The sequence below is a fragment of the Acinonyx jubatus genome, chromosome A2 (genome assembly GCF_027475565.1).
Source record: "Acinonyx jubatus isolate Ajub_Pintada_27869175 chromosome A2, VMU_Ajub_asm_v1.0, whole genome shotgun sequence".
NCBI lineage: Eukaryota > Metazoa > Chordata > Mammalia > Carnivora > Felidae > Acinonyx > Acinonyx jubatus.
This window is the reverse complement of record NC_069383.1, coordinates 82,810,916-82,834,048: the sequence shown is the minus strand read 5'-3', so window position 1 is coordinate 82,834,048 and position 23,133 is coordinate 82,810,916. Positions and strand designations below refer to the sequence as shown.

At 35.9% G+C, this 23,133-nt stretch overlaps 1 protein-coding gene and 1 pseudogene across 1 annotated transcript in view; one reads left to right on the top strand and one right to left on the bottom strand.

Annotated features, from left to right (window-relative positions):
• The window catches only part of GNAT3 (G protein subunit alpha transducin 3), a 303,431-nt gene that overhangs the window by 263,780 nt on the left and 16,518 nt on the right, over positions 1 to 23,133 (bottom strand). The window lies entirely within an intron of this gene.
• Positions 16,531 to 17,473, top strand: LOC106982488 (thioredoxin-related transmembrane protein 1-like; annotated as a pseudogene).

Sequence of the window (23,133 nt, the reverse complement as noted above, 5' to 3'; positions counted from 1 at the left end):
AGATGTGAGTGGTCATTGTCCACAGGAAGGCTTTTGTATAAGGAGGCTCTCCCAGTGTCTCATGGTCTGGTCACAAGTATCTGTGGTTGTGTGTAGAGAACAGCTAGGGAGGAGTTGCTATTATGGTCTTTCACTCTCATAAAGCCCCTGAGATTCTTATGCAAATAGTTCTTCAGCTCCCTGTAGTTTGTGAGCCAGAGACCAAGGTTTTCTGACTGGATTTGCGCTTATATAACTACAGAGCCCACTAAAATGATGCTTTAAAAGTTTTGTCATTATGAAATTCTATTTGTGTTTGTATGTAGATGGGAATGCATAAAACATACAGTGTGTATGTATGGTTTAAAGAATGAAACACTTATGTTATCTATATTACATAGAGTTACTATCTTTGGAGCCTCCATACACCTAACTCCAATCACAGCTCTCTCCATCCTCTCTAGAGCTAACCAGGATCCTGAAGTTTGTGTTTATCAATCCATGTGTTACTTTATTGATTTACCAAACATGTACATATTCTTTAACTACACTTTCCAGTTTTTCATATTTTTGAAATGATAAATGGCCTCAGGCTGCATGTGTTCTTCTATGCTTTGATTTTGTTGTTGTGAGATTTATCTATGTTGACATGTGTAGCTCTTGTTCATTCATTTTTGCTATTGAATTTTAATCGACTGCATGACCATAATTTTTGTAGTCATTCTCCATTGCCGAACATCATGCTCATCGTGAGCTTATATTTAGGGAGAATTATTATATATATGCATCTTGAAAATTGTTAAATGTGAAATTGCTTTTCAAGGTGGGTTTAGCAATTTGTACTCTGATCAGCATTTTACAAAGGTTGCAGTTTATCCACATTCTTGAGAACATCAGATATCATTCAGCCTGTAGCCAATTTGCAGGAGGGCAGCAAAATTTACTCCATAATCAGCTGCTGGGAGGCAGAGCTTGTGGAATTTGGAGTTTACTCTCTAAGAACATCCCTGTGCTCTAGCTTTCTTGTGAGTCAGCATGAGTTAAGACCCCCAGCCACTGTGGTATGGTGTCCTGTTTTTGAAAACAACATCTAGAAGACAAATGTTATTTAAGGTCTGCATCCTTGAAGCTGGAAGATGGCCACCACTGCCATCTTGTGTGGGTATCTGGACTAAAAGGACATTTCTGAAGGAAGGAAGAAACATCTGATTATGTGAGATGCTCATTATCAAACCAACTGTGGTTGTGGGCTAACCTGACCTTACTGTCTTCTCTTACTATCTGGTGTTTGGAAGCAGAACTAATATCCTTTATGTGTAAGCCCTTGGTTCTTGGACAATTCAGCATGGGGGTGGGGTGGGAGTTTGGTGGGACATCTTAAAAAGAGAAATAAAGGATCTTATACTATAGAAGGAAACCTGAAAACTCAAACAACTAGCTACAAAGTAAGAAGTGTGATTGCATTTTTATTGAAACCAAGTTAAATAAATGATGCTAAATTTATATTATTTGGTAATATATAGGGTGCCTGGGTGGCTCAGTCAGTTGAGTGTCTGACTCTTGATTTCAGCTCAGGTCAAGATCTCAGGGTTTGCAAGATTGAGACCCACATCTGGCTCTGTGCCTACAGCACACATTTATTTGGTGATAATAAAACCCTCCTTGTACCATTTCACATTAAACTCAAATTTCTCTGACAAACTGCACCATAACCCAGCCTTCTAACTAGCCAGGCTTATTTCTCACACACCCTTCCAAAATTTCACCTTGTTTTGTCAGTCTAATGTTCTCTCCAAGCCTTATGAATTACCCAGGTTTCATCGTCAATACTTCCCTTTCTCTGGAATGACTTCTCCTCGCTTCTTTTCAATGTAAGAAATTTGAGATACACTTAAAACTGTACCTTAAATCACAGTAGCTATAAGGCTCTACCAAGCTTGCTTACAGAAATTACAATGTTTATAAAGACTTCCGTTCTAAAAATTTTCAACGTGTGCTTGTGGTGAATAATGAACTATTTGTCATTGGACTTACCCTTCAGATACCAAGGGAACAATACCACAAGGCAGGCTCCTACAGGTCAAACTCCATTTCCAAACTCCTTTCTTCCATTGGCTGAGTATGGCCCATGTGACATTGCCAGTGATTGATGGCTATTCTTTCTAGTGGTCCAACTGTACATAAAACGTTACTGCTAACTTTGCTGGAAGCCCTAAGCAATTCTTCAAGTCTGTGGCTCACCTAAACATCAAACACCTCTTCCTGAATCCATAATGCCATGCTCCCCAAGATCCTGAGGAAAACTTCTACCAGTGACCTCATCCATTTCCTGCCTCCTCTTTGTGAAAAGATGTATCCATTAGTAAACGCCTCTCTCTAAAAGAAACCAAAAACAAATTGAAGCTAGCTTAAATAAGTGGATAAGTAAGTAAATAAATAAAGTGTTGATTTATGCACATGGGAAGTCAAAGCATGGGGTAGACTTAGAGCACTTTTCAATCTGGAGTCTCTGACAAAGCTGCCTGACTCAGTTTCTCTGTATCTGGACTCTTGCTTTCCTCTATGTGACAACTTCATTCTTTTTTTTTTTTAAGTAGGCTTCACACCCAGCCCAGAGCCTAATGTGGAACTCAAACTCATAACCCTGAGATCAAGACCTAACCAGAGATCAAGAGTCAGACACTTAACTGACTGAGCCACCCAGGTGCCCCAGTGATAACTTCATTCTTAGGCACATGGTAGGAAAGAGGATGTGTGTCAGCCTCAGCTCACTATCTACATATTTTATGAATCAAAAGATAGCAAACCTCTCTCTTTACCAGCGTCTATCTAATCTCATGAAGGACTCTGGTCTTGCTAGTGTTCCATGTCTACCTGTTGGAATACCACACTCATTGATTGGGGATATAGTTTATCCCGGTGAGCTAGGCCAAATCTGGGGCCTAGTCCTGTAGCTAGGAGAGGGTGGGACTATGGACTGATATCACTATGAAAGGAAGAGGAACATTTCCTCGGTGGAAATAGTGATGAAGCATGAACACATGTGTACATGTACAATGCACACACACACACACACACACACACACACACACACACTGCCCACTAGGCCCCTCTAAAGTAAGCCCAGTTAGGATTCTACACTTCCATGTTCCCCGTGTATAAGAGAAACTTGAAATGGCTTTAATGACATGAGCCAGTCACAGCGACTATCTCTAAATTTTCCCTCTGTGCCAGAAGAGTCATTCAGAGAAGTTCTGGAATTAAGCATACAATGTGCCTGAAAAGTCACTTTCCCCAGATAACTTAGACCTTTGCACTAAGTGTTCTTTAGTGATCCAGCTTCCCCTACTGAGGGGAGTTTGAGAATGACAAGATTAACTCAGTTTTTTGCACTCTAACCAGGCAATTAGGCTTTTATGCCTTCAAATCTCAATGATTGAGGTGTCAGTGCCTTTTCTCCCAGAAGCCTCCTAACTACAAATGCACACAGGGTAGGGTACCCACTAATGCTACCCACGGACACTCAAAGTTTAACTTTGGAAAGGAATGCTGCCCATTCCACTGTTCAATATAATCTAAACTCCAAGTTTCAAGACTCTAAAAAGGTCCCATATTATTCTCCCTCAGGGCCAAATTAGGTCTCTCCTGTATCTTTGTTTTCCTTGTCTATTTCAGCCAACATTGTTATTTATACTTTTGCTCTGAACTGTTATGCATTTATAGACTTTACATTTCAGAAAATCTATGCACTACAGTGACTTGCATGTTCAACAAAAATGTGTAGTTACAGAAAGATTAATATCTTATGCTTATATTGTATACTATATGCAGTATATTTATATATTTAATACATACTTTTAAATAGCCTTGACAACACACAAATTGGTCAATTCTTTATTCCCAAGGTAGTTTTTAAAAAGGCTCAAAGTATCTTTCTAAAATATGTTAAAATAGCAGTAAGATATTTTAACTTTAGTTTGGCAATCAATGTGAATTTCTATATGACGTGTTGATTTTTGACGTTCTTTTTACAATATTAATGAGGCTGATTAATCGGAAAATTTTATGTAAATCTAATAAATTATATACCCTTATAAAAATTTTAAAAAATACTTGTATGTATAGGTTTTTTTTTTCAAGCTCACAAAGTTCCATGGATCAGAAAATAATTCTGATCAGTTAGTTTCCTTAGGATGGAGGAAACCTCTCTGCAACACCCTCTCCCTTTTTGCCCCTCAACTTTCTTAGAGTTTTGTTGATACTTTTAAACTATTGTTTTTCAAACTGTTTCAATTAATTGGTGAGTACCTCTGCTAGATGTCTCTCAAAAAAAAATCCAAATAAATGCTTACAATTTTTCTCTTTTGGAGATTAACAAAATAGTTTAGCATAATAAATCCTACTTAACTTAATCTAATATCTCCCAAAAGTATTTGGCCAGAGAATATTTTTATATAAAATATCTATTAAAATCTTGTGTATCTAATGCTTCAGGAACACAGTATAGGAAATGCTGACCTATTAATTCCCTTTAATAAAACAATGGCATCTCTGAAATGTTTTGTCAGAAGATAGTATTTTCATGCAAGATGGAAAGGAAAGGATTAAAGTGTCAGGCTGGTGTACGAAAAAGGCCATTTACCTGGGAGATGAGCCATCTGGGCCCTTTGTCTATCACAGTACAGTTAATGCACAACTTTCACTCCTGACTCTATACTGCCTTTTTGTTTTTCCTTTGGTGCATTTCTTATTTACTTTTATTATTTAATTGTGTTAACAGTCTTTCACCTACATAATAAATTTTATTGGAAATGTTATGATTAGGCTCTATGTTAGATGCAAAAAATTAACAATAAATACATGAATAATACCTTCATTAATGAAAAAAAATTAATGTTTATTTATTTATTTTTAATGTTTATTTCTTTGAGAGAGCATGAGCAGGAGAGGGGCAGAGAGAGAGGGAAACACAGAATCCGAACCAGGCTCCAGGCTCTAAGCTGTCAGCACAGAGCCCGACACGGGGTTTGAACTCACAAACCACAAGATCATGACCTGAGCCGAATTTGGACGCTTAACCAACTAAACCACCCAGGCGCCCAATACCTTCATTAATTTTTAAGTCACTGGGAACTCCAGAAAACTAAGCAAGCTATATAACAAATTGTCATAAGGGAGATTCTAAGGAACCTCAGAGAGTGTTATCTCAAGGGCTGATGATCAGCTAAAATGGAAGAATCACATTAAAGTCTTGGATGAATGAGTGAATGGTGACCACTTGTCAGGGAGCAGTGTTCCAGGTAACATGTACTCTGTTCAGAGAAAACATGCTGGGTTCAAACTAACACACTAAACTAAACATTTCATATGGCTGCAGCATAAAAGGAATTTGGGGAGGAGAATAGTGGACAGAGGAAACAGGACCCTATGTGCAACCCTGCAAGCCCTTTTTTAAGAATGTGAATATGACCAGATATGTATTTTAGAAAGACAATGCTGGCTACAGCATTATGTGGAGAACAGACTGAAAAGGGAGAAGACAGAGTAAGAATAACAGTAGTGAAGTCTATTTAATAATCCAAAGGATAGTGGGCTGATTTTTAAATTGGATATAAAAGTTCTTGCCCAAAATGGGAGCAATGCATATATAACTACTCTGGAAGCTGATCCATGCTACCCCTGGCTCTCTATACCTCAGTTAATGGGTTAACAAAGAAAATCAGGGAATCAGGATCAATGGAAAAGTGCAACATGAATAACCTGAATATGCAGGAAATGGTTGACCTATAGAACAAGCACAGAGAACTAATAACCATGCCTCTCAAGCCTGTTGCTCATTAGAACCACCAGAGAACTTTTAAAAATGCTCATGCTAAGGCAGAGATTCTGATTCATTTGTTCTGGGCTGGAGTCTTGAAAACATCCCCAAATAGGATCAGTAAGCAGGACTGAGACTCAATGAAAACCAATGAGTCTACCCAGAAATTCAGACCTTTCTCTTTTACTTTTAACTTATGCTCATGGTTTAAGGTAGTTGTTCTCAAACTGTAGTGGACATCAGAATTACATGGGGAGCTTATCAAAACTCAGACTGATGGACTCCACTCTCGAACTTTCTGATTAGGTAGGTGTGGGTGGGACCTGAAAATCTGCATTTACAACAAGTACAAAGGTGATGCTACTGCTGGTCCAGAGAACAGACTTTGAGAACGACTACCCTTAGGCAATCATTTTGGAAATGAGATATTTAAAAAGGATTTATTTTTTGCTAGAGCAACTAATTCTCCTTACTTCATTCTTTTATTAATTGATATAAGTGGAATCTTTTTAGTTTCACATACTGTGTACTGCAGAAACAAAGATTAAGACATTATGGTATGTTTTTGTTTTATTACAGATGTGAGAAGCAAATACAGAGCTTGAAAAATGTCCTCAAAATACTTTCTATGCTGATTCTTCCACTTTTTAAAATTTTATTCTATTCAAACAAAGGAGGGAAAGCCATGTTTTTATTTACATCTTTGTTTGTTTACTTTTTAAAAAGAGCATGAGCTGGGGAGAGGGGTAGAGTGAGAGTGTGAGAGAGAATCTTAAGCAGGCTCCACGCTCAGTGCAGAGTCCACAATAGCCATGTTTTTAGGGTGCATCAGATACAATAAGAGAATGTATAACACTCTAATAGTCCACTACTATTCACAATTTAGAAAATGCTTGTCCACTATAATCATGACAGTGGTATTTCTGACCTATGTTTCTGTCTGAAGTGAGTCTGTAACTTACGACAAATTCCAGTATCTGGTACTGGCTGGCCATTTCATAATTCAGTCAGAATCAAGTACATCTTACTCTAATTCATTATTCTCTATATGGCATTATTGTTCTTTCAATTCTCTAGGAACTTTGGTTAGTTTACAGAAGACCTTTTTTCTTCTGGCACAATATTAAGGAAAATTTGATTTTATTATCGAGTCTGATATGTTTTTTTAAATGCACACAAATCATTTTGAAATCCTTATTAATTCTTATTAAAAGTAAATTGTGCATGGTTTAATTACATCAAATGTAACTTAGGAATTTTATGGGTTTTTTTTTAATATAAAATAACTTCCATGCTTTAAAATAAGGTGAGTCCCACAATGTTGAGAGTCTTAATATTACTCTTTTTGCTTAGCACATTAACATTCCTCATGCCAATTGGTGAATAAATTTCTATGGATAGCAAGAAATTTTCATATTCAATAATTTACAAAAGATACACGTTTTAAAATAAGTTTGGCATGTTTTGTACATACTATACATTTAATTGCAGTATTATTTTTACTAGTTATAAAATTTAATCTACTTTCAGGCCAAAATACAATAATAATTACTAGTCTCTAGACTTTTAGTTCTAAAACTGTACTAATAATATACATCACAGGAACTATGAATATAAAAGCCAGGCCAACAGAATAATAAGAAATGATGCAATTTCAAAATTAAGGAACTGCCTGACTTCTCTTTTATTAGGAAAAAAAATCTTGTTAAACAGATCCTGAACTGAGCCTTGAAGGTGAATAGACTTGGTTTTATTGCACAATGACTATTAACCATGGCTTTGCCCTTCCCTTGTCATTACTTCATAACATTTTACCACTATTAAGACTAGAATGTTCCAGAAATAAGGTGACTAATAAATCAGCTTTGGGGAGCATCTTAACAAGTAAAAGCCAGCAAACCAACATTTCTTATTTAATTCCAGATTAAGTCACCAAATAACTTGAGAACTTTTGATCAATTTGGGATGGCTGCTCAAATTTTACCTTCACACCAATTTTTTTCTGATTCACCTTTCTTCAATAAGATGGTCCCTGCACACACCAAAAGTCCATTACAAAAGAAATAAGGGGTTTCTGCAATCTCACAATTGTCACTTCCATGGCCTTGAGAACTCAACATTTATCCAAAGCAATTGCAGGGCAATAGGAAATTATCTTAAAATACATGAAAATTATAGACAAAGAAAACTGAAGCTTCTGTAAGCCCACAGAAAGACTTACTATTCATTTTTTCCAATTATGCAAAAGGTGTTTTTAAAAATCATTATTTGTGTCAAAAATATTTTGTGGAGTATCCACTTAGCACTCAAGAAACATTTACTAACCACCAGTGCAGGACAAGGTGCTAGATGCTTCTCGTGGGTTTACTTTCACTGTAAGCATATAGATTATCATTACTTATTCACAGGCTAAAAAAGACACAATTTTAACTAAAAACAATAATAAAATAGCACTGATAGCCCCAATATGTTGATTTTCAAGTCACCAGTATGACACCAGCTGAGGACAAGAAGCGTTTAGACAGAAATCAGAGTAAAACTAACTTCTAAGGGATAGGCAGAACTTGCAATAGAGACTGAACTGTGGCCAGGTAGGGACAAGCATATCCCAGTGTTAAAGGAATAATCTCAAGGAAGCCAGCTAAAGAGTGTTTCAAGAAGAGGGTTATGATCACAGAATCTAATGCTGGAATACACCAAGTTAATTTAAATTCTAAAAAGTGTTCACTGGTTTGGACTAGAACACAGAACACCTATTCTCAACAGAAGAATTTAATTTTCTTATTAGGACTCCTTAGCACACTTTTTATTTGTTTATTTTAAGACACAAAAGCAAAAGAGTTTAGGCAAACATTTGCCATGCTCAATAAACAATGTTATGATGTGTCAATTGATTCTAATCAGGACACTCAATGTGAGCCAACTTAATACACCATTAGGCAGAAAACAGAAGTATCATCAGGAAAACAATGTGTTAATTTGCTGATTATGGTTGAACACTAGCCAGTAGGTAGTAACTAATGGCATCACAAATGGATATTGGCTGAACTATATTTAGTAGATACCATGAAATCCTTTTTCTTTTCAACTCTATGCTTGATGGTAATATATCATCTTTGCATATTGTTATCATTAAGTTTATCAAAATTTTATGATGATGAAACTTACATAATGGTATAAATGCATATATATTTTTCCCAGATCAAATTTTCATCTCAAGTCTTTTCATTTTTGCAATTATCAAGCAATATAAATGATTAATTTCCTCAAATTAATTTTAATTAATTCTAATTTCATGAACATTATAGACACAGCATGTGCCAAGCACTGTGGTAGAGACTGGGAAGAGAAGAATGAAAATCACTATCACTACTCTTTAAGTGTTACCATATAACAGGAGAAAAGCCATGTAAATGAAGTAATTGCATTTAAAACATAATTGAAGGTAAAACAAAATCTATAGATGAAACAGATGTCACAGAAATAAGTCAGAGAATGTGATTAGGTGTGTCTGAGAGGTCTGTAGTTCTCTTAGAGAAGTCGTGATCTGAAGTGTGTTTTATAGTAGATTCAACAAACTCCTTCAAGATATGTATTTATAGGAGTTGGTGGTGGAATGGAGCATACCGGTGCAAAAGGATGTGCCCTTTGGTTGAGCATTTCTCCTAATAAACTACATATAAGTTCTGGACCATCATTTATACTCCGCTGTTTTAATTTTAAAATTCTTTATAGGACAGTTTAAATTCAAAATCCAAATATTAGAATCAATGATGTAATAGAATTTATTACCCCATTAACATCACTGAGGATCTCTCATGTACAAGATGCCATCTATGTGCTGGTGGAAGATCCACAGATAAACAGTGAATCCTTCTTTAAGTCCTAGTAATCTAGTGAAAAGGCAATATGTATACACACAGGAGGTACACAAACTGATAACAGTGACACCCACACAACAAATAATAACATAAATAATTAGAACATAACAATGTATTGAAAAACAAAATATAACAAAACATGAATGGTATTATTTATATCTTTGTAGTGCTTAATCACTTACTCAATGTTTCCCTACACTGACTTCACCTAATATTCACAAATACTATCTGGGTTTGATATTAATATTTCTATCTTAGTAACAGAGTAAAGTAGGCCCAGAGAAGTAATGAATACACAAAAAATAAATGAAAGGAAAATTCAGGGCAAGGGTTGAAAAGGAAAACAGGCTATAGACAATGGATTGGACTTACAACCATTGCGAAGAGGCTGGAGAAGGCATGCCACCAATGAAATGGAAAAGATTACAGAAAGAAATATGCAGAACATATCAGTGAGCAGACCAGCTTGGATAGAACATGTATATGGAAAAGCAATAGTATATGTAAGCATGTGGAATCTGTAATATCAACAATTAGAAAATAAAAACCCAATATGTTTATTTTTCAAAAATTTTCTGGTACATACACCATGATGTAATATGCAAAAGTTAATAAACATATTAACCTATTCCTATGGAGGATGGTGGTCCAGGGTACAGACTTCCAGTTATAAAATACGTAGGTACTAGCAACATAAGGTACAGCATGATGACTACAGGTAACACTGCTGTATGTATGGTGTATATAAATGTTATGAGAAATGTTGTTATGAATCCCAAATTCTCACCATAAGGAAAAAAAAGTTTTTCTTTTCCTTTTTAAATATCTATATAAGATAATGGTTATATGACATAACTACATAATGTAGTAATTGTGTCAACGATATATGTAAGTTCAATTATTATGCTATAACCTTAAGCTTATACAGTGCTGTTTATCAATTGTATCTCAATAAAATTGGGAAATTACTAGAAATATAAACTTTAAACATACTTTTAAATGCAATTCCTCAGGCAATGAAGTTAATTTATATAAAGTTATTTAACACAATATGAAGAATATGTAGTGAATCATTTTTTAATGTTTGTTTATTGAGAGAGAGAGAACGGACAGGGAGAAGGGCAAAGAGAGAAAAGAGAGAAGAGAGTATCCCAAGCAGGCTCCGTGCTGCCAGTGCAGAGCCCAATGTGGGGCTCCATCCCACAAACCGTGAGATCATGACCTGAGTCAAAATCAAGAGTCAGATGCTTTAATCAACTGAGCCACCCAGGCACCCCATAATATGTAGTGAATCTTAAAGAGCCAATTTTTCCAAGGCAATTTTGATTTTCATTCAAGCTACACAAATCTCCTCAAGGGCAAGAGAATACCATGGCCTGGTTACTTCCTTTGAAGTATGAGGACCAGGTAAAAAGAGAAGTGACACCATGAGAGCAAAACAAATTATCTCAGTAATTTATCCTGCCCATTTCTCTTTAAACTTTCAGTACTCCCACAGTACAATCTATATCATCCAATATGCCCCTCATTGACCTTTCATATTTCTGTGACCCACGTGAGTCAGCAATGATGATTGGCTAACATGGGTCAGTCTGCTCTAGTGCTGTGTTCCAGTCATTCCATCCGCAGGAACGATTGCATTTCCTGCCAGTGTAGTCCTCACACCCTTCCTGCTAGCTTCTATGTCACTTTGTCATCCTCAGTCTCTTCCTGGCCACTATACCTTCTGTTAGTCACACTTGCACTCCACATGACACATTTCCCCATCAGTGTCTTACTGCAAATATTTTCTGTTGCTGTTTCCTAAGCTCTTTTTGTTATCCTGGGTTATTCTTACTTCCTTAATTTATAGACTTCCATTATGATTAATGATGGGGATTGCAACACATTTCTGTAATTCTAACATGGTATTTCTAACATTCATTCTGTTATAGCTATCACACAAATTCTGAATATATAGGACTGAAGATAAGGTTAACAAACTTTAATGATTAAAGTGATTCAAATGAACTTATTTCTTTGGTACATTTGCACTCCAGGTAGTGTGTGTGTGTGTGTGTGTGTGTGTGTGTGTGTGTGTGTCGTAGAAGCAAAGATTTAATGAAAGAGTTGAGATAATTTCTCAATTGAATAGGGAAGTTAAATCCCTAAAAATTTAAAATGCCTAAATCAAATACCAGGATTATCTCACCTTATTATGAAATGGGGTGTTGAAATGCCTATGCCATTCAAGGTACAGGTAAATCTGCATTTTGGAAGTGTTTATTCCCCCTAAATTATTTGGAAGCAGCCATGTGATCGACTGGATTTTCTAAATCAAAGCCACTGATCTAAAAGTTCTAGACATAAAATCAATCTCTTTAAATAATCAGATAGTCCAGAACTGTACTAGGTACTCTGGGGGATTCAAAGTAATCTGAGGTCTCTGTGTCTACATATACACATAAATAAAGTAAAAATAAATATAATACAATAAGACCTCAAATATCATAAGATAGTACAGTTTTCAGACAAATGCTATAGACAATAAACACTCTCATTTGAAACTTGAGAGGAGTCAGAAATTATATGAGCAATTATTGAGTAGGATTTGTATTTGTTTTACTTCTGCAGGCTATTCTTATTGCTATAATTAAAACTTAGTGATAGAGTTGGGAGATGTTTTCAAAAAGAAAGATAGGAAAATAGGAGTGGGAGAGCAGGAGTAAATGTAGGGAAAACCAAAAAAAAAACAAAAGAGGCAGAAGTGAAAGGGAGATAAGTGAATATAAAAGCAGGAGGGAGAGAAGGTCACCAGTAAGTGCCATGCTGCTGCTGAGTTGCATCCTTGCCACAGAGGAGGCCCTGGGAGAGCATGTGGAGGCTGGGACGGAAATCAAATGCATGCAAGTGTATTACTTAGCTTATCTTAGTCCCATTTTTTTTTCTGCAAAGGACAGTCTGACCCCAGTGACCACCAAGATTCCTTTTTGCTTCAAAATACAAAAATGCTATGAAAGGTCATACTCTAGGCCAGGTGGCAGCTGGGCAATGTGCAAACATGTGTTTATATTCCAAACATATTCCAAAAGCACCCTGTAGAGTTTGAAAAAGCCCTTGAATATGTCCATCCAAAATTCTTAAATAGGAAATATTCTTTGGTCTTTGTAAAAGTGTTCTTTTCTTCTTTTGTACAAGACCTTTGTCCGAAAATGCATTTGGGAAACATCCACCTCAAGATTTCTTGTAGGGTGGAAACACTATTGCATGTGAACTGCCTAGAATAAGTACAAATCTACCCAATGGTCACTACGTGCCATCAAAACCCTAAATCACTAGCAGCTTGGAGGAGACATATGTGTTGGGATGAGTCCCATTCGATTAGTCTGTTTCAGTTGAATTCCAGAGTGAATCAGGGCTTAAGCCAATTTTTAATAAATACACCAGATTTTAGCATCTGGAAAGCAACTGATCCAAATTAAATTATATGATCCATATAATATGTAGCTCTGGTGTGGTCATCTGATTCCTGAGCAGTGACCATACTCTGGATGAGTGGGACGAACTTTTAACCCAACAAATGACAATTTAGCAAACAACAGCTGCACAGCCCTTTTACCGGTGGAACTATAAAAACTCAAATAAAATGAATTGTGTTTATAGTTACATTAGCACTTCAAAACGGCTATTTCTTTTGGTGTTTAGAGAATAAGGAAGCCTGCAGCAATCACATGATTCAGCCCTTCTTTAGGAGATAAGCTACATCTTAGAAAGGCAGTTAAAATGCATGATTTTTACCGGCAGTCTTCTTATACCTTTAGCTCTATATCAGATCTTTTCTAAGGGAAGGAAGAATCTATCTTGGATGGTTTTAACAACTTGGTTTATGCTCTTTTATGACTAATTGAAAAGAGACTGAAAACAGCAGGATGGTGTCACAAATTAATGCACCCTCATTTGGACCCCCTAGGCCTTGACTCAGCAGGTTATGCCCTAATCCTGTAGCCCCAGGCACTTTCAGGTGGTTATTGATTGAAACCACAGATTCAGTTACAGCAAATGACATTATGTGGTCTGTCTCTTAATTACTTAATGCAGTCTCTGTGGGTCATGACAATATACACATTAAAACAGGTGGTATAAATTTAGCTGTAATGAGCCTGGTTGAGGCAATTTTTATAAAAGCTGCTGTACCCAAATGGGAAGTATCTCAAATTCAGTTAGGCAAAGTGTTTCAGTGAAAATGAAGCATTATCCTAAAAGCCATTTGGATGACGTCATCTGTCATGTATAAAATGACCAAATGAAAAAATTAAATTTTTTTCATAACTGATAACTGAACCATAAATGTCCATAAGTTGTGGTCTGGATGTCCAGGGTAATATTTTGCCTTGCAGCAAGCTCCTTTTCAAACTAGAATAGAGAAGAATGTTGGTGTATAATTAGTAAGCGGAGTTCAGTGGGTTCTTATTAAGGATTCTCACTTTGTTCTAAATATGTGTGAGGCATTCTAAATGCCAGATATGGGGAGGGCAGCTCAAGATGACAGCATAGGAAGATCCTGAACTCACCACCTTCCATGGACGCACCAAATCTACAGCTACATATAAAACACTTCTCTCTGAAACAGACCTGAAAACTAGCTAAAGGGATCCTCCACAACAAAAGATAAAAAGGCCACATCAAGATACAGTGAGAGAGAAGAGAGAGACTCTTAAGGCTAGCAAGAGGAAAACAACTTGTTACAAACTAATAACCTCGATAAGACAATTAGCACGTTTTTTTAAAGAAACATTATAGGCCAGAAGGGAGTGGCATGATATATACAAAGTATTGAAAGCAAAAACCTTCCAACCAAGAATACCTGGCAGTTAGTTAACATTCAAAATTGAAGGATACGGGGCACCTGGGTGGCTCAGTCGGTTGAGCCTCCGACTTTGGCTCAGGTCATGATATCACAGTCTGTGAGTTCAAGCCCCGCATCGGGCTCCATGCTGACAGCTCAGAGCCTGGAGCCTGTTTCGGATTCTGTGTCTTCCTCTCTCTCTGACCCTCCCCTGTTCATGCTCTGTCTCTCTGTGTCTCGAAAATAAATAAACGTTAAAAAAAATTTTAAATAAAAAAAAATTTGAAGGATAAATAGTGTGTTCCACACAAGTAAAAGCTAAAGGCATTCACCACCACTAAATCAGCTTTAAAAGAAATGTTGATTTTGGGGGCAGCTGAGTGGCTCAACTAAGCATCTGGCTTTGGCTCAGGTCACGATCTCACGGCTCAGTGAGATTGAGCCCCACATCAGGCTCTCTGCTGTCAGCACAGAGCCTGCTTTGGATCCTCTGCTATGTCCCCCTCTCTCTATACCCCTCCCCTGCTCATTCTCGCTCTCTCTCTCTCTCTCTCTCAAAAATAAATAAGCAAAGGGGCGCCTAGGTGGCTCAGTCAGTTGAGCGTCCGACTTCAGCCCAGGTCATGATCTCATGGTCCGTGGGTTCGAGCCCCGCATAGGGCTCTGTGCTGACAGCTCGGAGCCCAGAGCCTGTTTCAGATTCTGTGTCTCCCTCTCTCTCTGACCCTCCCCTGTTCATGCTCTGTCTCTCTCTGTCTCAAAAATAAATAAACATTAAATAAATAAATAAACATTACCAAAACAAAAAAAAAACCCTAAAAACATTTTTAACATGTTGACTTTTAAAAGAAATAGCTTTTTTAGGCTGAAAAGAAGGGCAATAATTAATAACAAGAAAATATAAGAAAGCAAAATCTCACTGGTAAAGATAAATCTATAGTAAAGGTAGTAGACTAATCACTTACAAAGCTAGCATGAAGGTTAAGAAACAAAAGCAGTAAAAATAAGTATAATTACAGCAATTAAGGCATACACAAAATAAAAGGATGCAAAATGTGACATCAAGAACAGAAAACATGGGAAAGGGGCAGGAAAATGTGGAATTTTAGAGTGTGTTCAAACTTAACTTACTATCAACTTAAAATAGATTGGTCTACATCTAGGCAACAGATACATGTAAGCCACATAACCACAAAGCAAAAACCTATAGTAGATACACAAGAGGTAATGAGAATGGAATCTAAACAGAACACTAAAGAAATTTATCAACCGCAAGGGAAGATAGCAAGAGAAAAAGAAAGGAACAGGGAGAAACCATAAAACAACCAGAAAATAATGAACAAAATGGCAATAAGTACATGCCTATCTATAATCATTTTAAACATTAATGGATTACTTCTTCAATCAAAAGACAAAGTCTTTATTGAATAAAAAAAAATACAAGAGACTCACCTCAGAAGTAAAGATACATACAAACTCGAAGTGAAGATACGGAAAAGATACCCCATACAAATGAAAACCAAAAGGAAGCTGGGGTGGCTATACCTATATCAGAAAAAATAGAATTCAAGACAAAGACAGTAATAAGAGTAAAAAAAAAAAAAAAGGATTATATAATGATAAAGGGGTCAATCCAAGAAGTGGATATAATATCTGTAAATAATTATGTACCCAATATAAGAACATCTAAAAATATAAAGCCAGTATGAACAGACCCAAATGGAGATATAGACAGCAATACAATAATAGCAAGGGCTTTAATGCCCCACTTGCCTTAATAGATAGATCATCCAGACAGAAAAATCTATAAGGAAAAAAAAAGAAAGAAAGAAAAGAAAAATCAGTAAGGAAACACTGACCTTAAACAACATGTTAGACCAGATAGACTTAACAGATATATATGGAACATTCCATCCAAAAGCAACCTAACACACATTCGTCTCAAGTGCACACAGAACATTCTCCAGAATAAATATATGTTAGGCCACAAAACAAATCGTAATAAATTTAAGAAGACTGAAATTATATCAAGCATCTTTTCTAACCACAGTGGTATAAAACTAGAAGTCAATTACGAGTAAAAACGGAGATGTGGCGGTGGGGGGGGGGGGGCAAACACCAGACATGACACCCTCCAGGAGTCTCATGTTTCCTGTAGCAGGGCTCCTGCTGTTGTTTTGTGGGGTCTACCCATGTGCAGTAGAGTGACGTGCCCAACATCATGGCAAGAACAGGAGAGAGTTGCTGGAAGGAGAATGGATGATAGAATTTTATGCTCCATGGTGTCTTTCTTGTCAGAATCTACAACCAGAATGGAGAAGTTTTGCTTAATGGGGACAACATCTTGAGGTTAATGTTGCAAAAGGGGATGTCATTGAGCAGCCAGGACTGAGTGGATGGTTTATCATAACTGCCCTTCCTTCCATCTACTATTGTTAAGATGGTGAATTTAGGTGCTATCAGGGCTCAAGGAATAAGAAGGACTTCATAAACTATAAATGAGAAAGAGTGGAAAAGTACTGAACCCATTTCATCACGGTTTGGCCCAGATTCTGTTCTGATGAATAGTATGTCAGCACTCTTTCAGCTATCTTCATGGATCAGGACTTGCTGTAACTATTTTATTGAAGACCTTTGATTATGGGTTTGGGGATAATGTAGTTTTTGCTTTTAGCAACTCTGCTTTCAGGACTATCATTGGGACTCTGTATAATATTTGTGCTGCACTGCCTTTTTCCTTCAAAAAGATACAGATCAAGCCATACCCTTCCCCCCCAAAATAATTATTACCAGAATCTTCTCAACCTTTGAAAAAAGTGGAGTAACAAGAAGCTCATGAAAATGTTTCAGAAGAGGAAGCAGAAAGAAGGAACAAACAGACTTTCCACAGAATGCCACAGACAATGTCCTGTGGGTCCTTCCTTGTTCACAGATAAATCCTGGTTAATTGTTATGAATATTATAATATGATTTTGATAAAAACAAAAGACTGACCATTTGGTTTGAAGTGAACTGAGACATGCTTGTACATTGCAGGGTTCAGTCTAGATTGTCTTAGACTGAACAAACTATCTTCAGAAAATAAAAAGTAGCACTACATAAAAAAATTTAAAATGGGATTTAAGAACAACAGTATGATGGTTTAAACAATTGTTCAATTTTTGAAAACTCTGGTGCCAAGCACTAAGATTCGATTATGTTTATTGAATAATTTGTTTCAAGTCTGAGTTGAAAAATTACATTTCTCAAGTACTGCATTATTGAGCTATTTAAAGAGATTACTTTGGATAAAAAGATTTCTCATTTGATACAATTTTTCTCAGTTTCACTTTGTGGAAAAAAAAAACGTATTTCCCATAAATGAGAACTTTGCCCAATTTCTCAAGAAATGTTTATTTCAGGAGCGCCTGGGTGGCTCAGTTGGTTAAGTGTCAGACTCCATCTCAGCTCAAGTCTTGCTCTCAGGGTCATGAGTTCAAGTCCCTCACTGGGCTCCATGCTGGGTGTGAGGCCTACATTTAAAAAATGTGTATTTCAATGACAACTCTGGTCCTGCTCAAAATTTCCTCATTTTTTTAGATTATGCAATTAATAAAAAAACTATCTTGGTTTAATTACAGTGCTCTAAACATGATAATACAGGGTACGTTGCTGATTTGGGAAGATTTTATATAAGTCCATGGTGTTGTCTTGATTCCTATAAAGGTTAGTTGCCTTTTTTGTTCCCCTCTGTTCAGTGTATGATTTGTATTTTTCCTACTTGCCAAGGGCTACAGTTTTCATTTTCCAAATTGGACACTTTTCTGGAAATATTTTTCATGCTTTAATAAATAGTCCTTTTTTGTGGTTTCAAACCGAAGTATATTGAGGGACCCTTAAAATTGAAGAGCTATCTACTGATAATTTAAAATTTGGGCCACTCATTTCAGATTTTATATAATGATTGTTGAACCTCTACTTGATTTTTTTTTTTTTTTTTGGATATGAAGGTGAGCATTACTGAGTCTCATTTGATGTTGTGTAAAACCTTTGATACTTTTACATTTTGAAAATTCACAGAAGCTTAATTTCATACAAATGAAAGCATTCTACTCAGGAAGAAGAAAAAAAAACAAGTAAAAACTGGAAAATTCATACATATATGCAAACCAAACAACATGCTTCTGAAAAGTCAATGTGTCAATGAAGAAATCAAGAAAAAAAAATACGTGAGACAAATTAAAATGGAAATAAAACATACCAAAACTTATGGGGTGCATCAAAAAAAGTTTTAAATGGGAAGTTCACATCAGTAAATGCTTACATCAAGAAACAAAAAATATCACTAATAAACAACCTAACATTACAAGTCAAGGAAGTAGAAAAAGAAAAAGAAAGCCCAAATTTAGTAGAAGAGAAAGAATGGTAAAGGTCAGGGACTTAAGGGTGGTTAAACATCCACAAATCAATCCATGTGAAACACTAAATTAATAAAATGAAGGATAAATATCATAAGATCATCTCAATGGATACAGAAAAAGCATATGACAAAATTCAACACCCATTTATGATCTAAACTTTCAAAAAGTGGATATAAAAGAAATGTACCTCAATCTAATAAAGGTCATATATGAAAAGCTCACATCTAAAATCAGACTTAATGTTGAAAAGCTGAAAGTGTTTCCTCTAAGAGGAGGAATAAGACAAGAATGTCCACTCTCACCACTTATATTGAACATAGTATTGGAAGTCCTAGACAGATCAATTAGGCAAGAACACTATTTCCAGATGACATGATATTATATAAAGAAAAACAGTTTTGGGGTCCACCAAAAAACTGTTAAAATAATCAATAAATTCAGTAAAGTTGCAGGATACAAAATCAATATACAGAAATCTGTTGTATTTCTATACACCAATAACAAACTAGCAGAAAGAGAAATTAAGAAAATAATCATTTACGACTGCATTAAAATGATAAAATACTTAGGAATAAATTTAACCAAAGAGGTGAAAGAACTATACACTGAAAAGGAAGACATTCATGAAAGAAAATAAAGGAGACACAAATAAATGGAAAACAATTCCACGCTCATGGATTGGAAGAATTAATACTATTAAAATGTCCTCAGTACCCAAAGCAATCTACAGATTCACTGCATCCCTATCAAAATTCCAATGGCATTTTTTCACAGAAATAAAGCAAATGATCCTAAAATTTGTGTGGAACTGCAAAAGATCCTTAATAGCCAAAGCAATTTTGAGAAACAAGAACAAAGCTGGAGGCATCATGGTCCCTAATTTAAAACTGTATTAAAAGCTATCATAATCAAAACAGTATGGTACTAGTGTAAAAACAAACACACATATCAATGGAACAGAATAGATAGCCCAGAAATAGACCTGCATGTATACGGTCAATTAATTTATGGCAAAGGAGGCAAGAATATACAAGGGGGAAAGAACAGTCTCTTCAATAAACTATGCTGGAAAAACTGGACAGCTTCATGCAAAAGAATGAAACTGAATCACTATCTCACGCCATACTTAAAAATTAACTCAAAATAGTATGAAAACTTGAACACAATACCTGAAACCATAAAACTACTCAAAGAAAACATAGGTGGTAAGTTCCCTGACATTGCTCTTGGAGATATGTTTTTGGATCTGACTCTGAACATAATGGTAGCAAAAGCAAAAATAAACAAATGAGATTATATCAAACTAAAAAGCTTGTGCACAGCGAAAGAAAAATCAACAAAATAAAAAGGCAACCTACTCCCATATATCCAATATATATGATTTGATATAATATGATGTGATATATACTAACAAATAAATGTTTAATAGCCAAGATATATTACACTAAAATACAGCTGAATATCAACAACAACAACAAAAAATGACTATTACAAGAAAGATCAGAAATAACAAGTGTTGGAGAGAATGTGAAGAAAAGGGAACACTTGTGTCCTGTTTTGGGACTGTAAATTTGGGAATGTAAAGCTATAGTGGAAAACAGTATGAAGACTCTTTGAAAACTAAAAATAGAACTTTGATATGATACAGCAATTTCATGTAGGTAAATAAAAACACCAATTTGAAACAATACATACACCTGTATGTTCATGTGGAATTATTCATAATAAATCATAATAGATAAGATATGAAAATAAGTATCCATTGATGGATAAATAAAGAAGATATGGTATATACACAATGGAATATATTGTCTGGTGGTTGCCAGAGGGGATGGAGTTTGGAGGAGGTGAAATTGAAGAAAATGATCAAGAGGTACAAACTTGCAGCCATGAAAGAAATAATCATGAGTATATAATGTACAATATGGTGACTATAGTCAATGTTATTTTACATAATATGTAACTTTATACAGTAACAGGGAAAAACTAAACTTATTGGAGTGCTCATTTACAATGTATACAAATATCAAATCATTGTATTGTAGGTCTGGCAATAATATAATGTTGTATGTCTATTATACCTCAAACAAACAAATAAATGCTAGATGTGGACACTGACTAATCCACAAGGCAGGAAATCAACTTAACTACATCATCTGTTTCTAGTTTTATTAATGTATTTTTCTATGAAATAAATCCATTTGTCATTTTTTATTCATCTTTGGTTGGGAATGACTGGCCATTTGGTACAAAATATTACAAAATATTACAAAATATTACATTGATAAAATCTTTATCAATGATAAAGATTTGGGAGAAACTGCTGAGCAGCGAATGGGGAAGAAAGGTCTTGAATTCAAAAAGGTTTTCTAGATTGTTAAAAATCCCATGAGTAATTGAAAGTTATGGCATTTTCTTTTTGATTCATCATTTTATTCTAGTTGACATATATGCATTTCCATTAGGTCCTTAGCCCATCAGTATGCCTTGTGTTTTCTGAATGACAGACTCGGAGCACAGAATCGAAATGCTGTGCTATACATGACATTCAATATCCGATCCATTCCTAATTTTTTATACTAAAAAGAAGTGCTGCTGTAACTACAAAAATCAGATCCAGATTATTCTATCAAAGGTTGATTATTTCCAGAAGATATTATAATTGTTTTTATGGTCTAGCACTTAGAATATATAATATATTGTATTATCATAGTTATATTTCATGTTGATTCTGTGATATATGAGGGAGGTAAAAGGAAGGGTTGTATCTGCCAGAAGAGCCAAGTAATTACTCTTGGTAACCCAGTTTTTTAGCAAGAATGAAGAAAAATATTATAGGAACTAGTTTTTGATTAGGAATTTATCTACAATAAAGATACAGGCAGCATGACTTTTTAGGCCTTGGCTATTGACTCAAAGACAAGTTTTGAAATGCGTAGTTTACTGCTAAACTCCAACCGCTATGCTTTTCTTTCCACTTATTCATCAATCTCATGAATTCTGAGATTATGAGACTAGAATTTCTTTAAAAATAAAGAACTTGAACAATTCTCTTGTGGCACATGCACACACAGCTCCTGTGCCGGTTGAACTATGCTGTTGAGTGGCTTTGTCTTCAATAGCAGTGACGGACAAGTTCCTCTTTACTGACCCCACTGCCATCTGTCATCCTGAATTCCACCTACAGTGCATTGTATGAGCTACACTGAACAGGTTTCACCCTGGTCAAGGTCACTGCCCAGCCAATCAGAACTGATGGGGTCACTGCAAATATCCAAATTACTTCCAAATGGAGGTGCTGACAGACACTGTTAATGAGGACTGTTCTGTCAGACTTGTTGATGACCTTTGACAACATTGCTCTTCCAGACTGTCAAGATTAGTCTAGTTTTTCTCCCTCTGACATTTAGGTGGTATCTGATACTTAAATGCACATTTGAGGGTAATCTGAATACAGTGTCCAAAGATGAATTTGCAGAAGTGACAAAATTGATAGCATCATTATCCATCCATTAGTTAAGAAAATATTTTAGTTGCTTATCTCAAGAAAGATCTAAGCCTGTACTTCTGAGTAACCATATGGGAGAAGCAGATGTTAAATGAGTAAATCTATATATTTGTAAGTATAGCTCAATGATGACAGCAAAGCAAATAATCCTACTTCTAAACAATGTCACGAACCTCCTTTTCCACTTGTGGGTGTCCTGTGGTGGCTAATGAGGTGCAGAATATGGAAGAGAATACCTCATTCAAAACTGTTCTTTGCCATTGTAAAATAATGACATCTGCATATACTGGTGTAACAGAATTATCAGATATATTATCAAATACACTCTTCAGATCATACCCTTGCTCTTAACATTAGAGAACATTTTGTAACATTTCCTGCTATCCTCTGTGATAACAGCCATGTCACAACAGTCTCAAGAAGCCTTTTAAAATGATGAGGTATAATGGGGCGCCTGGGTGGCTCAGTCGGTTAAGCGGCCAACTTCAGCTCAGGTCATGATCTCACAGTCCGTGAGTTCCAGCCCCCCGTCGGGCTTTGTGCTGACAGCTCAGAGCCTGGAGCCTGTTTCAGATTCTGTGTCTCCCTCTCTCTGACCCTCCCCCGTTCATGCTCTGTCTCTCTCTGTCTCAAAAATAAATAAACGTTAAAAAAAAATTAAAATGATGAGGTATTAAGAGTGTGTGTGTGTCTACAGTTCAGTAAGACACCCAGCTTAGAAA